Here is a 16152-nt window from a genome sequence, read left to right as displayed (position 1 = left end):
AAATATTTTGAAAATAAAATATAGTGTTGATAAAAGGGTGAAGAGGTCATTGAAAGGGAAATATATACAGATATATGTATATTTCATATATACATATATGGAAGAAGAGAAGTCATAGGGGGGAAACCTGAAGAATGGAAGATAAGAGAATAAAGAATTACTTTTCGACATTTTGAGTTTAATGTGGCTATAGGAGAGGAACCCAAATAGAATTATCTAATAAGCTGAAGGGAGGGAACTGAAGAGCTGATTAAAATCATCATCATCATCATCCACTTTGGGGGTGTTCTCCTAGAGAGCCAGCACAGTTACAGTTGTGACATGGCTGAACTTTCTGAAATAGAGAAAATAAAGAGGAGGCAAAATATTGGTCCTTTGGGGAATGCTCAGAGAATTCGAAATAAGTGACAAAATAATAAAGAGGGGAGACAACCTGCAGCAGAGTCAGAATAAGAACAGATAAGTGTACTGGAGTATCAGGGAGGGGCGATTGAATTGAAGGAGAAAGGGGTCACCAGTATAAAATGAGGTGGAGGAAGGAAGGGGGGAGGGAGGGAGGAGAGGAGGGGAGGGCAAGGAGGAAGGAGAGGCAGAGGGGGAGAGTTGGAAGAGAGAGAGAGACATTGCTGATAACTTTCAAGGCAGCAATTTTAGCCCACCAAAATGGGAAAAGTCAGCAGGGACTGAAGAAGGGATTGTCTGATGAGGAGATGGACGACAGGGGTGATTCTCAACCCTGGTCTCACATTTTTATCTCCTGGAGAGCTTGTAACAAGCACTACCGCCCAAGCCTCCCTCAGACCAACTGAATCAGAATATTTGGGGCTGGGACCTGGACATCAGGCTTTTTAAAACTCTCCAGGTGCTTGTGTGTGCAACCGGGATTGAGAGTTTATGTAGAGACCAAGGAAATGGCTGCAAAAAGAAGGGAAGAAGTGGGATGAAGGCATAAGGGATGAGGTAACACGTTAAAATGTGGAGAAGCAGTTTGAAGACAACCAGAGGCACCAGTGGGCAGGGAGGCATTGAAAGTGACCATCTGTCAGTGGATCTGTAGGTTGCAGGTGTCTTACGTTAGAAAAATCTATTCCTGTAAATGCCTGGATCTGTAAAATTCTTTAAGTTGGAAAAACCTGTAATGATTAGAGCTGAATATCATTACTATATTAATTACAGAGATAATGTGAAGGTTGGTATTTTTAAAAATTAGTTGTTTTGCAAATCTCAAATATTTCAGCATTCTCAAGCCTTTACGTGGTTCTAACGTTATATTTAATTAACATGAGGGTAAGTTTAAAACCCAGAGTAAGAACATTGTTCATGATTATACTTTAGTTGGATGAAAAGAAATATTCTTTCACTAACATTTTTCTGTTTTTTTAAATTTGGCTTTATTTTTAACAAACATTAAACATTAAACAAACATTAAATAAATATTGTTACCTTCATTTGTGAATGTGCTAATCCCATGAGGGTTAAATGAAGACAAATCAAAGTTACTTCCAGTGATCCTCAGTTCCAACACTGTTGTATCCTCTTCAACAGTGGACATGATCCACTGTTCATGTCCATCAGAAGTATTTTTCCAGGCTTATCGGGTTCAAAGCTCTTTATTCCAGGATATTTTAATCCCTTAGAGAATAATGGAGGAGAAAACACAGGCACTTTATAAATACTTCAAATGCTGATGGAGGTGGTAGATGGCACATGGGTTCACACTGTCTGGTTCTGGCCACAGGGCCCCATGGGAAGCCTCTTAGTTGGCTCATGCAATAGGCCCACATGCTCCGGGTCTCCGGGAGCCACATGCTCCACCAGCTGACCCCACACAACAGGCACAGACCCTTCCATGTGTGTCGAATATCACAGCTATCAAGCTACCAACCCATGACAAAGATTAAAAAAAAGAAGAGCAGACCAAAGAAACATTTATGAACGGGCTTCAATAATATAAGCAAGGAACACGGACAGAACATTGGTTATGGTTTTTAAACCGTCCCCTAGCAGGTTCATTGGAAGCATCTCAGAGACGAGGTTTAGGGGAAGTCTAGTAAGCCCAGGGAGCAACTCCTTTCTTAGCCTGAAGGTAGAACAATGACACATATCTATTTGTTTTACATATCTGGGTCCCATATAAGATTTTGCTGGAAATATACATTCTGTTCCTTTAAAAAAGAGTTTGTAAAACACTTCTGCAGAGGATGACTTGTCTTCCACCTTCACAGGAGACAACTGGATTGAAGGAACTACAACAGGAAGCAAAGCGTTCTCAATGGCTGGATGACTTGTATACTGTATCCTATCAACTCTGTTTTCCTAGACTAGGTTGTTGACTTCTTTTGTTTTGAGCTATGTCACCTACCGCAATGATCTATACGCAGGAGAGGTTCAAAAACATGGTGGCTTTTCTCTTCAAAGTTTGGAAATTGTGGAATAAAGTATCAACGATTTTAAATTAAAAGGCTTATTCTGAAAAGTATAAAAAAAGATAAAAATCTAAAGGATGTGTGAGGGGATATATATACACACACGTACACACATATATACACTCAATTCAGCAAATATTTGAATATACCACTTAAGTGCTTCAAGGAATAGACAGATGAATGGGAAGCCATTCTTGAACTCACTGGACTCACAAATTGCCACAATGGAAGACGGGGGAATACAAGAGTTCACTGTACACACAGGAATACAAATATGCATAGAACATATACTATCAAAATCGTAACATCAGTATGAATGCATATACGGTTTGTTTTTTGAACCATATCACTGCTCATTTTATTTGAAGATGGGCATTGGTATAAAAAAGGCTGAAACAAAAGACAAGCGGCCAGTCCTAGAAAATGGTTCAGAGCACAGTAAGTGAAAGGAAACACTTACGGAGCTAATGAAAGCCAGTCCATTACGAAGTATCTCCAAGTCTTCAGAGCCAGTTTCTGTGAGAAAAGAGAATAGAGAGCACAGATTGTTTCATACTGTTGCAGGAAGCTAAGGGTCCTTTTCTTTATCACTCCTGACTTGAAAATAGGGCTACATATTTAGCTCTTCTTTGATAGGTTCATTTATTTATTGCAGTTGACTAATGTGATTATTTAAAAATTAAAAGCGATTCATATATTGAAATAAAGTATATTTAAAATGTACACTTAATATATTTGTTTTAAATTGATGGACTAGAACTTTTTCCTTAGAGCCCAAAACCTCTTAAAGTACATGGAAATTCACTAAATGTACAAAAGGTACAGTAATTTGAAAATAGCCTGCTGTTTTTTAAAGACATAAACTCCCAATATATGTTGATACTTAATAATTCCAAACCAAATAAACTCTTTGAAAACCCTATTGGAAATATAAACAAATTCTAAATGCTTTGGTTAAAATGAGGATACATTTCATATGCCAAATATGCATTTACTATTAATATAAACATCAATAAAATATCACCAAATTAGTTATGCTTTAAGTACATGTAAATTTTTTGGATTTCAATCAATCTCGAGACATGTGGGATTTTTGATTTGGTATTAATAATTTTAGTGGAGGTGTTTGTTTTTCAAATATCCAGTGATATTTAATATCAATATCATGTTTGTTTTCTAGAAAAAAAAGATTACACTGTAAGATATCTGACCAAGCTTACTGATGTTAACTGCATTAAGTCATGTGGTCTAGCCTTTCCAACCTCAGTCAACTGAGATAGATAATTCTAAAAAAACCCTCAAAACATAACAAAAGCAGATTGGGACTGACATATACACACTACTATCTATAAAATAGATAACAAATAAGAATCTGCTGTATAGCACAGGGAACTCTACTCAATACTCTGTAATGACTTATATGGGAAAAGAATCTAAAAAAAAAAGAGTGGATATATGTATATGTATAACTGATTCACTTTGCTGTACACCTGAAACTAACACAACATTGTAAATCGACTACACTCCAATAAAAATTAAAAAAAAAAAATAACAAAAGCATGAATGTCAAACAAGTTGTTCTCAAATAACAAAGCTGGTTGGTTGAAGCCAGATGGGGACTTGAGTCCTCTGACACTCCTGTTGGTTGCCTACCAGCTGCTATTCCCTGACCCTTTTATCTTTGCTGAAGGGTCAGTCTTCCACAAAGGAGGCCCATAATTACTTTCCCAGCTTCCTTTGCAGCTAGGGCACCAGCCTGTTGTCTAGCTCTGATTAATGAGATCTAAGGGAAAATCTGCTGAGAGCTTCTGGGAAAAATTTTCCTCCCAGATATTAAAAGAGAGATGCATGAGGAGAAGCCCTGTGGTAACTGCAAAGGTATGTGAGGTCTTTTAAAAATTTTACCCTTTACTCATTGGTTTTTATTCCTCTTTTGTCCCTCCCCTGCCATCTGCTCAGGTTATATTACCATAAAATCAAACACTGTCTGACTATTGTTCTTGCTAAACGGACCAAACAAAAACAAATGATCAAAAAACAGTTAAAAACATTGACAGTAGGTTGGTAAAGTCAAAAGTCAAGTAATTTGGTATTCATAACTAACTACTGACTTAATAATACTCTCCTGGTTCATAGTTTTATTTTTGAACAAAATTTAACAAGTATATTAATCAAATAACTCAGACGATAATACTTCAAGTTCAAGTGAGATACTTCCTCCTCTCAAATACTTACCTATTCCTTTTCCTAATTTACAGTTAGGAAGTTCTACCAATTTTACTCTTGGGAAGCATTCTTTCTTGTTCTGGGAGAGATAAAAAGGAATCAACTACGCATAAAACTGTCCAGAAATTATAATTAAGTTGCAAAGGTAAGTAGCCAATAAAGTTCTCCTTAACTGTACTTTTTGCCTGGGTTTCAACCCCAGGGTTAGTGGTCCCTGAAACCTGAGCAATTCTACCAGACCAGACCTGAGCAAGACACATGGGTCCCTGGACACAACATTCAGTATTTATTTAGCAGAGGTGGGTAGATACACAAAGGAGATACATAGTGTCCTCTTGAGGACTCTGTGCCCTTTGGCAGAACAGGAACTATTTCATCAGCTGTGTCAGGAGTCCTAAGTGGAAATTTGGGTTAAATAGCAACAGGGTTCCAATTTATTCCATTGACGTTTTAGGGCTGCTGACAGATGGGCCTCCTGCCCATCTGCCCAGTGTGGCCCCAAAGCCTGGACTGGACATCTGCTTTCGGGTGTGTTACTTGAAAAATGCAGGTGTGCTTAAAGGATTCATAACTTCAGAAAATCATACCCAAGGCCAACACATAAAAAGGCATTGCACATAGACACACTCAAAAGTGACTTACTAAATCTGAGTGCATAAACATTGTGGGGAACATTTGAGTGAAGGACAAAGGAAAAAAGAACAGATGTGAGAAGGAAGCACCAGCAGGCTGCCTGCGCAGCACAGAGCTATTGACGCAGCATTTGAAAGAAATGGACCACAACATTAGCACAGCCAAGAGATCTAAACAATAAACATCTTTTGAGAACTAATGATACAATATAGTCAGAGTGAGCAGCAACAATTATCCAACAATCCCTAGAAATCTTATTTGACTAAAGATAGACAGGCAGAGAAAGTTTTCACTTTGTCTTCCTGATAATTTAGTCTCATAGAAGGAGGAAGATGGGCTAAGGGTGACTGGACATTTTGCATAAAATTCCTAACAATATGGTATAAAATAATAGGAATCTGGAGGTGACTGATTATTGCATCTTTTCATTCAGATAAAAATGTAGCATGCTCCTACTATCATGCCATTGGCTATCAATTCTACCCTCTACGAGGGTCTGAGCTAAGAGGCTAGCAGTGGGGTCTAGTAATCAGCTTTGTTAAAGCACCACAGTTCACCTTGAGGCACAGAGTAGAGAACCTGGGTGCTAGACATCCAGAGGTGAATGGATAGATGAGGAAGGCCTGGCCTGCAAGGAGAGGGTGGGTCCCTGAATGATGGACACAAACTTAGAAAGCAGACTTCAAAGGAAACTTGGGATCTGCCCCCATGACCTGAGAAACAAAAAAATATTTCAACAATGGAAATCTGACGTTATAATCAAAAAAGTTTGCAATAAAGAAATAAAAGGGAACGTTTAGAGCAGCCTTACCAACTTTTCAGACTAAGACCCACGTTAGGAAAAGCATTTTGCATGGTAGAAACACACATCTCACACACACACACACACACACACACACACACACCCCTGAAACAAAGTTCACAAAGTGATACTCACCCTAATACATTTAATAAATTAACTTTTCTATTCAATTCTATTTCATTTATTTAAAGATGCTGGTCATACAAATAACAAATATTGGTGAGGATGTGTGTATATTTATTTATATACACACACACACACACACACACACACACACACACACACACACACACAATGGAATATTACTCAGCCATAAAAAATAATGAAATTTGCCATTTTCAACAACATGGATGGACCTGGAAGGTATGATGCTTAGTGAAATAAGTCAGGCATAGAAAGACAAATACTGTATGTTATCACTTATATGTGGGATCTAAGAAATAAACAAATGAATGAAAATAACAAAAGAGAAACAGACTCACAGATATAGAGAACTAGTGGTTACCAATGGGAAGAGGGAAGTGGGGAGGGGCAATATAAGGGTAGGAGATTAAGAAGTACAAACTACTATGCATAAGATAAATAAGCTACAAGGATATATTGTACAGCACAGAGAACATAGCCAATATTTTATAATAATTATAAATGGAGTATAATCTATAAAAATACTGAATCACTATGTTGTACACCTGAAACTAATATAATATTGTAAGTCAACTATACTTCAATTTTAAAAATAATAAAATAAAAATAAATAAATAAATAAATAGGTAAGTGTTGATCATAATTTACTAAATTGATTTTGTGATCCACCATTTTGAAAAACACTGGTCTACAGAAACCTCTGTGAATATACACGGAGTGCCCCAAGGAACTCAAAGGACAGGTACAAGATGTTAAGACTGGAGGTCATGATCAAGGACATTACAAAGAGTGACACAGAAGAAGTCAGTGACGTGCAATCAGTGAGTGGGTCAAGACTTGGGAAAAATGCCAAGGATAGCCAAATTAGCTTTTTTAGAGTCAAAATCACACAGGAAGAAGAGGTATGCAGCCTGGCTTGCAAGGTTCATTAAATGTGATGTGTTCACAGAGGGCAGAGAAAAGCAGAACTGATTGGCCCGTATTCTAACTTAGGCTTCTCTCTCATGGAAGTTGATCTCTAACCTGGAAAAGGCAGAATAATCACAGTTAAAGGGAGCCCACAGTAGGTAAGGAGGCATTAAGTGAGCACTCAGTTGCTTTGGGTTCAAATCTGTGGCCAAAAGAAGTCAAATCTCAACAGACTAATCATTACTAGTACAATTCAGGTACTGTAATTACTCTGCTTTAATCCTCTGATCTCTCCCTGAGGTATTGTTTTCCCTGTTTTACAGATGACTAAGATTAAGTGGCTTTTCAAGGCTACAAAATTATGAAGTGGCTGAGCTGGGATTAGAACTGAAGCATGAATGCAAAGATCACATTCGGTCCTCTGCCCAGCAAAATTTACCGGTATCACCACTTCCAAAAAGCTGAAGGAAGTGCCAGAAGACAATTCAGCTTGCGTTACTATAATCCAGCTCATATTTTTCTATTTTACTTTCAATTATCGGGAAATATCTTGTCAAGGGCTTGATTAAGTCCAAATGTTCCAGGTCTAAAGGATAAAGTTCAATGTTTGAGATGTGTTGCTGATTTATAAGCTGCTGAACTCTGGCCAGAAATCACATACTCCCTGCTATGAATTATTCTTTGCAAATACATGCCAGCTCCTTACAAAAGAAAGCAAGGATCTTTAGCTATGCATTAAGAAATCCATTCTGGAACTTTCCTTGGGGCCATATGCATCCTCGCCTGGTCTACCTTCTGCCACTGCACACTCCTCATTATTCAATATTCCTTATTGGGTCCTACTATCCTTAAAAGTATGGAATTGGGATTTGAAATCAGGTGCCATGAAACCAAGGACCCTTTTCTCTACATCACTTTCTCATGCAAGTTTTCCCTCCACCTAGTCCTTCCTGCTAATCTACCTGGAAGATTCCTACTCATGATGGTCTGCAGCTCCTACTGACCCTCTGTGACAGGATTAGTAACTCCTTCATTTATCCTCATGAACCTTCACGTATACATCTACCGAGTCTCTTACCATATTGTTTTACAGTAATCAGTTTGTGGTCTCATTGCTCACAGTAAACTCTGAAATCTGTGAGTGAATACTGCATCCTATTCATCCCTGTGACTTCCCACATGAATATAGCACTCGAGGAAAAAAGAAGGTACTTGGTAGATGTCTGCTGAATTGTTTTGTGGAATTAGTAGGCTAGTGCATCAGATGGAGATGATGTTGGTTGCATTGATAGAGGAGGGCCAGTGAGTTATTCGTCCTTAGCCTATGGTCTCAGTGAGGTATTATCACAATATATATTCAAGGACCACTCATTAAGTGGATCATTCATAGGTAGATTTTTTTCAATAGATCTTTATTGGAGTGTAATTGCTTCATGATACTGTGTTAGTTTCTGTTGCACAACAAAGCAAATCAGCCATATGCATACACATGTCCCCATATCCCCTCCCTCTTGAGCCTCCCTCCCATCCTCCCTATCCCACTCCTCTATGTCATCGCAAAGCACGGAGCTGATCTCCCTGTGCTATGCCGCTGCTTCCCACCAGCCAACTATTTTACATTTGGTAGTGTATATATGTCGATGCTACTCTCACTTTGCCCCAGCTTCCCCCTCCCACCCTATGTCCTCAAGTCCATTCTCTATGTCTACCTCTTTATTCCTGCCCTGCAACTAGGCTCATCAGTACCTTTTTTTTTTTTTTTTTTAGATTCCATATATATGCGTTAGCATACGGTATTTGTTTTTCTCTTTCTGGCTTACTTCACTCTGTATGACAGACTCTAGGTCCATCCACCTCACTACAAATAACTCAATTTCGTTTCTTTTTACGGCTGAGTAATATTCCATTGTATATATGTGCCACATCTTCTTTATCCATTCATCTGTCAATGGACATTTAGATTGGTTCCATGTCCTGGCTATTGTAAATAGTGCTGCATTGAACATTGTGGTACATGACTGTTTTTGAATTATGGTTTTCTCAGGGTATATGCCCAGTAGTGGGATTGCTGGGTCATATGGTAGTTCTATTTTTAGTTTTTTAAGGAAGCTCCATACTGTTCTCCATAGTGGCTGTATCAGTTTACATTCCCACCAACAGTGCAAGAGGGTTCCCTTTTCTCCACACCCTTTCCAGCATTTATTGTTTCTAGCTTTTTTGATAATGGCCATTCTGACTGGTGTGAGGTGATACCTCATTGTACTTTGATTTGCATTTCTCTAATAATTAGTGATGTTGAGCATCTTTTCATGTGCCTCTTGGCCATCTGTATGTCTTCCTTGGTAAAATGTCTCTTTAGGTCTTCCACCCATTTTTTAACTGGATTGTTTGTTTTTTTGATATTGAGCTCCATGAGCTGTTTGTATATTTTGGAGATTAATCCTTTGTCTGTTGTTTCATTTGCAAATATTTTCTCCCATTCTGAGGGTTGTCTTTTTGTCTGGTTTATGGTTTCCTTTGCTGTGCAAAAGCTTTTAAGCTTAATTAAGTTCCATTTGTTTATTTTTGTTTTTATTTCCGTTACTCTAGGAGGTGGGTCAAAAAAAGATCTTGCTGTGGTTTATGTCAAAAAGTGTTTTTCCTATGTTTTCCTCTAAGAGTTTTATAGTGTCTGGCCTTACATTTAAGTCTTTAATCCATTTGAAGTTTATTTTTGTGTATGGTGTTAGGTAGTGTTCTAATTTCATTCTTTTACAAGTAGCTGCCCAGTTTTCCCAGCACCACTTATTGAAGAGGCTGTCTTTTCTCCATTGCATGTTCTTGCCTCCTTTGTCATAAATTAGGTACCCATATGTGTGTGGGTTTATCTCTGGGCATTCTATCCTGTACCATTGATCTATTTTTCTGTTTTTGTGCCAGTACCATACTGTCTTGATTCCTTAGCTTGATGGTATGGTTTGAAGTCAGGGAGCCTGATTCCTCCAACTCCATTTTTCTTTATCAAGATTGCTTTGGCTCTTTGGGGTCTTTTGTGTTTCCATATGAATTGTAAAATTTTTTGTTCTAATTCTGTGAAGAATGCCATTAGTAGTTTGATAGGGATTACACTGAATCTGTAGATTGCTTTGGGTAGTATAGTCATTCTCACAATATTGATTGTTCCAATCCAAGAACATGGTCTATTTCTCCATCTGTTTATGCCATCCTTGATTTCTTTCATCAGTGTTTTACAGTTTTCTGAGTACCAGTCTTTCGCCTCCTTAGGCACGTTTATTCCTAGGTATTTTATTCTTTTTGTTGCAATGGTAAATGGGAGTGTTTCCTTAATTTCTCTTTCTGATTTTTTTGTTGTTGGTGTGTAGGAATGCCAGAGATTTCTGTGCATTAATTTTGTATCCTGCAACCTTCATAGGTAGATTTTTGACATAGCATATGGCAATAATAAAAGCTAACATTTACAGAGTATCTTTCATGTGCCAGATTATATATATATCCTACTGTGATATGTATTATGAGCCCATAATATTTAGGTGGAGAAACAGGCTCAGAATGGTAAAGTTGAGACAGGCTGGGACCTGGGACCCGGGACCCTTTGCTACAATGCTTGCACTTGGACAAACATCTCCTCAAGTAACAGAATACAAACTATAAGGGACTAAAAATAACTGCGTGCATGTGCAGTTGGGACAAATTATGGACAATATGATACAAAAAGACCAAAGACCCAACTGCCATTCATGAGGTGTCTGGAACAAAAGCAGGGTAGTGCACATGATCCCTGCACACAGCTCCACCAAGGGGGTGGGCAGGCCACCTAAGCCACCCCTCTGGCCCAGCTGCTGGACCTGCCCCTACCCACACCCCATTTAAAGGACCAGATCGCCCTCCCTCAGGGAGCGAGCAAGGGAACCCGTTATTTGTTTTCACTCCCTGTGCTGCAGCACAGGTCCCCAAAAAGCCTTGCCTAAATTTCTCTTCTGACCTGTCATCAATTTCTGTTGATTAAAAAGTCCAAGAATCTGGGTCAGTGACAAAGTGACTTGAAAGTTGCAGAACTGAGATGCAACCCAGGTCTGCTGGAATTCCCCCACTGCCCTCTTCCCACTAGAGCGTGCTGCCTGGGGTGGGCATGGGGGTGGCAGAAATATTAATGCTAGCTTTGCTGTTTCCTTCTAAATGAAGTGTCTCATGCATTACAGTGGGCAATTTAGGAATGAGGAAGTTGTCCCAGAGACGCAGGGCTGCAACATTCCACACTGCAGGGGGCGCTGTTTATATCGCAGTCCTCGGCATTTCCTGGACTTGCGCAGTGCACACCCCGCGAGGCCACGGCAGCCAACTACAAAGACGGGCAGGGAAGACTACTGGTCCAGGCGAGCTCCCTTCTTTCTTTGCTCTGTGCTGCTATCACCTCAGAAGCATCCGGGAACCCCTCAAGACACATCTAGTATTCTTCCACAAGTTCCTTCCAGCCCCAGGACTATATAACTTCTTGTGAACCTGCCCCACTCGCGTACACCGCGTCTCTGAGGAAAAAAAGATGTATCGCCTCTGCGGATTCACCTCGGTTCTCAGACGCGTGACGCAGGATTTGAAGGTCCTTTTGAAACCACGCACCTCAGATAGGACTCGAATCCAGTCACACCTCGTGTGGGACTCGAACACAGACGAGCCTCGTGTGGGGCTGGAATCCACAATCTCTGGCTTAAGAGGGGACTCGAACCCACAGTCTTCTGATTGCAACCGCACGCCTAGTCTCAGGACTTCACGAAGCTCAGGTTCCTTATGTCTCGGCGCAGAAGGACTTCAGCGAGAGGCAAAGTGACAGGTAAGAAGTAGGTTTATTAACAGACTTTGTAAAGAGGTTGCAGGAAAATGGGGCATGAGAGGAGGCTCATGACCCAGGTCTCGGGCCGCCAAGTGAGGGTCCTTGGCTCTGGGCAGGAAAGAATTCAAGAGCGAGCCAGAGTGAAGGGAAAGCAGAGATACACATTCCAGAGACAAAACTTGGGCGTCTCAGAAGGAGAGCAGCTCTGGGAGAAATACACTCCACAGACAGAACGCCAGCCGGCTCAGAAGGCAAGAGGCCCGGGGTGCAGGAGTGGTTAGTTTTTATGGGCTGGGTAATTTCATAGGCTAACAAGTGGGAGGATTATTCCAGCTACTTCGAGAAAGGGGAGAGGATTTCCAGGAATTGGGTCACCGCCCACTTTTTGGCCTTCTGTGGCCGGCTGGGAACTGTCATGGCGCCTGTGGGTGTGTCGTTTGGCATATGGTAATGTATTACAATGAGCGCATAACGAGGCTCAAGTTCCACTGCAAGTCGAATCTTCTGCCATCTCGGGCCTAATCTGTTCTAAGCAGTTTTTGTTGTGTCCTCAACAGCTATGTCATTCTTTCAAGGGTTAGGCCCGCCCCCTTCCCTCCTGTCTCACTTTAGAGACATGCATACACATCCCCTGAGGAGCTTGTGAATAATGCTGATTCTGATTCAGTAGTGTGGGGTGGGGCCGGAGATTCTGCAAGTCCTGGGAACTCCAGCTGATGCTCATGCATCTGGTCCACAGTGCTTTTCAGTAGTGAGGCTTTAGAGCTTTTCGAACAGTGAGTGCAATTTCCCTTCCTCCCCTATCTGGGCTGCTCGAAGGCTCTGCAACCATCTTCCATCTTCATAACCACCCATCCTCCCAGCTGCACATTGCTCCTACTCCTGCTTCTACTTCTGCCATGGCTCTTCTAGCCTTTTTTATTCAAAAACCAGAGGTCCACCCCACTTCCACTTTCCTTTTCCCTTCTCAGTCATCTGATTACAGCCAGAAGTTCAAGGACTGAGGCTCCCTCCCCACTTGCTGCGTCCAGGTGCTGAAAGTAAAACAGTAAGTTCTTACTTCAAACTAGACCAGGTCATCCCACTGCAGCAACCCCACGGCAAAGCAGCTCCAGCAGGCACCCCATCCACAAAAAGAAACCACAGGCAAGGCCAACAACGAGACTCACAGAGACTGATATTATGTTCAGCTATGACCACAGTGTGCCTTGGTCCCTTCAGACAAATCAGAATCAGGCTTGGGGCCCAGAAACCAAGGCCAAGGTCCATCTGCTGCTCAAGGCCAGGCCTTAACTTTTTCAGTTGAAATTTAAGTCTTGGTGCAAATCAGTGGTGTAGAATAGTCTGTCTCAAACTGTATCCCAGGAAGTTATACAGGATGTTTATAGATGGTACCAAAAAAGGGAGTGAAGGATGTGGGCAAATAAGTCTGTGAAATGACAAAACAAAATCATTTTCTGTTTGTTTGTTTTGTTACTGAAGGACTTTTCAAAGCTTTCAACATGCCAGAATACATTGTCAACCTCTAGGAAAAGGCTACAGTAGACAACACTTCGCAAATTCATTTATCCAAGGAACGTATTTTTTATGGAGCATGTCTTGTGACTTGTGTTCCAAGGAACAAACTTGGTGAAATATTAATGTTGGATCAAATAAGCGAAAACTTCATGTTGATAGAGAAACTTTTTAGGATGGTAGTGGTACTTTTACACAAAAGCATATACAAAATGCCTACAGTCTCCACCCTTAGAGTAAATTAAGGAAGGGAAACCAGAAAGATAGACCCTCACTCCTTCCTGGCAGATCTGTAATCCTTTAGAAGATTACAGATCTGCCAGGAAGGAGTGAGGGTCTATCCTCAAATTGTGTGGGGCAATTTGAAGAGTGTGGGCAGAACAAACCCAGGGATAGATGTAAATGGAGAATCAAAAGGAGAAAGCCTAGAAGGGGTGTCAGATATTTACATCTCATTTATTTTCATAATGGGTAATACCAGGGTAATACCGCACAAATATATATATATATAAAATGTATTTATATACATATAAATGTAATACATAATATATATATTCTCCTTTGGCAACAAATAGTACCATGATTAATGAAAATCCACGTGATTAAAAATCCCAAATCACTGTTTCTTACTTTTTTCTAACAGTTTGTGATTCCAAAAATAACCAACAATTAGAAGAAAAGAAAACCCCAATAGTTACAAAAACCTATTCTGAATGTATGTTTCTAATCAGTCCATAGGGTCATACGATTTTTTTCTAAAAATCCAAAATGTTCAATTTGATTTTTAGTGATGTTGTACTTCAAAGTAAATAATGAGGTTTTATTGATTAAGCCTTAGGGATTAGGATGATCTTTAGACTCTGAACCCCTATTAAAAAAGTTACTGGGCTTCCCTGGTGGCACAGTGGTTGAGAATCCGCCTGCCAATGCAGGAGACACGGGTTCAAGCCCTGGTCCAGGAAGATCCCACATGCCGCGGAGCAACTAAGCCTGTGCGCCACAACTACTGAGCCTGTGCCCTAGAGCCTTCGAGCCACAGCTACTGAAGCCCGAGCGCCTAGAGCCCGTGCTCCGCAACAACAGAAGCCACCGCAATGAGAAGCCCGCACACAGCAACGAAGACCCAACGCAGCCATAAATAAATTGAAAAAAAAAAAAGTTACTAACAAAACTACTGATACATTCTTAGAAACCTTTTCCCCTTGTATAGTACTTAAAGCTTTATAAAATACTTTAAGGGAAGCAGGGCACTAACATTTATTGAATACTTAACTATATCCCAGGCACCCTGTTAAGTGCTTCCCATATGAGGCTTACTGAAGCAGCTAATGTTAGCAATGTAAAGTGATTTGCCCAAGATCCCACAATGGAAGGGACACAGCAAGAGCGCAGGACATCAAATGCCAGTGCCAGGGTCTCTCCCCTGACGCCCCACGCATCCCCCACTGGAGCGGGTGGGCCATCACGGCGCCCATTCCTTCCCACCTGCTCCACTCCACACGCGAGTTTTCTGTCTCTTCCAAGCTGGGAAGGTTTGTGCCACGGCCGGGCAGCCAAGGCGGGAGCTCCTTCCCTAAATTTACACAATATCAGGGCCTCCCTCCAATCTGGTTATCTATTTTGAAGCAAAGTTGAGAAGTGAATCTGTAGCCAAGATACACCGCTTTCATGAAAAATTAATTGGTGCGTGCCAACAGCTGGGCCACTCACACCGAAGACAACTGTCTCCTTAACCTCTCTCCCAGGCCATGAGCGAGGGTACGTTTTCAGGTGGCCGGGGAAAGTTGGATATTGATGCAGTCGCTGTGGGATGTACGTCCAGCGCTCGCCTGCAGATTTTCTAAGAGCCCGGAACCTGCTTGGGAGTGGCGGGAGCCTCCAGGGCCTGGCTAGGGGGTGGGACGGACAAGAAGGCGAGTGGGCCGCAGCCCTCGGCACAACTCAACTTACAGATAAGAAGAGCGGTGATCCCTGAAGAGTGCCGGCCCCAGTCCCGAGGGTGAGCACCGACAGCTTTGCCATGGCCTGGGACGGACGATGGAAGGATGCACGAACGCGAGACGGGCGGGAGACCCCCGTCAGCCCGCAGCCTCGGGCCGCCCAGGGATTGGCCCCACCCCTCCCCGCGGCGCAGCTCACGCGGCCCGCCCCGTACGCCGACGGCCTGAGCTGGGCCCGGCGCCTGCGGCCCGGAGCTGCACGCTCCCGGCGCCTTAAAGGGAGGAGACCCGGAACTAGCTGCCTAGACCGGGCAAAAAGGGGAGAGCTAGCAGGCTGGGGGAAATGGAGAGCTGTGGGAAGGGAGAGCCAGGCTTTGAGGAGCGCTCACTTTGTGTTAATAAGGTCCTCATCCTTGTGGCTCAGGTTCAGTAATTTGATCACCCACCGTGACTTGGCCAGAAAAGGTACAGAAGGAAGGGAGGGCTGTGATTGGAACCCCTAAGATATAATTTTATTCTCACCTGTCTACCACCGTGTGTCACCTTCAGACATCTGGGTATCAAGCATCTCGTTCCGCACCACTCCTGACTTTACAGCTCTTCAAGTACATCTCTCCAGTGTTCATTCATTCCAGGCGCTTGGCTGACATTTATTGAGTCCCTGCTATGTGCCAGAAATCAGTAAAGTATATCACTCTTGCATATGCAGTGCTATGGATAATGCGAATA

At 41.7% G+C, this 16152-nt stretch overlaps 1 pseudogene across 1 annotated transcript in view; it reads right to left on the bottom strand.

Moving 5' to 3' along the window:
- The window catches only part of LOC309665562 (serum paraoxonase/arylesterase 1-like), a 31826-nt pseudogene extending 15887 nt beyond the window's left edge, over positions 1-15939 (bottom strand). The window contains exons 1-4 of the transcript XR_014268467.1: positions 15434-15939; positions 4662-4731; positions 2887-2942; positions 1444-1632 (exon numbers count right to left, since the gene is read on the bottom strand). The product of XR_014268467.1 is annotated as a serum paraoxonase/arylesterase 1-like (transcript). The remainder of the gene's footprint in view (positions 1-1443; positions 1633-2886; positions 2943-4661; positions 4732-15433) is intronic.
- Positions 15940-16152: the final 213 nt, after the last annotated feature.

This window comes from Balaenoptera physalus (assembly GCF_965194825.1).
Source record: "Balaenoptera physalus genome assembly, chromosome: 8".
NCBI lineage: Eukaryota > Metazoa > Chordata > Mammalia > Artiodactyla > Balaenopteridae > Balaenoptera > Balaenoptera physalus.
This window is presented reverse-complemented; position numbering and strand designations above follow the sequence as displayed.